The following is a 1,043-nucleotide window of genomic DNA, read 5'->3' as shown; positions in this document are numbered from 1 at the left end:
GAGGGAATTGAACTCAGACCCTTGCACTTGCCAGGGAAACACTTATTCTACTGAGCCATCTCCCAAGCCAGACATTTTATTTGGGTGTTAAATTATTTATTAAATATTCTGCTAAAATTTTGGACATAGATCTATATGAAAATATATTTGTATAAGACATTGTGGTGTTTGTTCAGTGTTGTTTTCCAAGTACTACTAACTAGGCTCTGCAACAAAAATAAGATTTTTATGACCTTCAATATTTTCTTTAGACTTGACAACTAATATAGAAATACAAGATTTTTTAAACTGAGATGCCTTCATAATAAATACCTTACAAACAATAAATACTTGAACATTTTTAGCCTTTTTAAGTTAAAAAACCTCACATTTAGACATTTTAATTTTATAATTGAGCTAAAAATTTTGTTTGTATTTTTGTCTCTCATACAAAGAATGTCATTAAAAACAAAGAATTCTTTGAATTTCATTTCCAGGCCCTTCATAAATTTTAAAAATCAATAATAAAATACACTTGCTCCTGCTTTTATATATGTATTATTTTAGAAGAATGGAGAAAAGAAATGAACTTGAAATGGGGGTAAAAAACAAATTTGACCCCATGAAGTGAATAAATTCTTCAAAATAGTTTAAACTTCTTTGCTTTATTTTTTTAATTCTTTAAAATATTTATTAATATCTATCTCCGGTAAATAATGATTGTGTTTTTCTTAAGCATTGGTGCATCCACATTGCTCAGCTCATTTGTACTCTCCTTTTTCCTCTCCTCCCTCCTCTCTCTATCACTTAATCCAACTAAATTAGAAAAAAAAAAATGACCAGCAACTTCAATAGAGAACTGTTTGTGAAATAGAGAAAAGTAAAAAACAACAATGCCAAATGCTTAAAAGCTGAAATCCACAGCAGTTGAGCTCTCTTCTTGTTCAGAGCTGAGAGAGCTGCTCAGTATGAGAAACTTTAATCCCACAGTACAAAAATATGATTGCCGGTTTTTCAAGGGACTCAGTGAGAATATAATAGCCATTCTCTGCACAGGAATAAGG

Source organism: Octodon degus, unplaced genomic scaffold (assembly GCF_000260255.1).
Source record: "Octodon degus isolate 3935 unplaced genomic scaffold, OctDeg1.0 scaffold00006, whole genome shotgun sequence".
Taxonomy (NCBI): Eukaryota; Metazoa; Chordata; class Mammalia; order Rodentia; family Octodontidae; genus Octodon; species Octodon degus.
Note: the sequence above shows the minus strand (reverse complement) of the source record.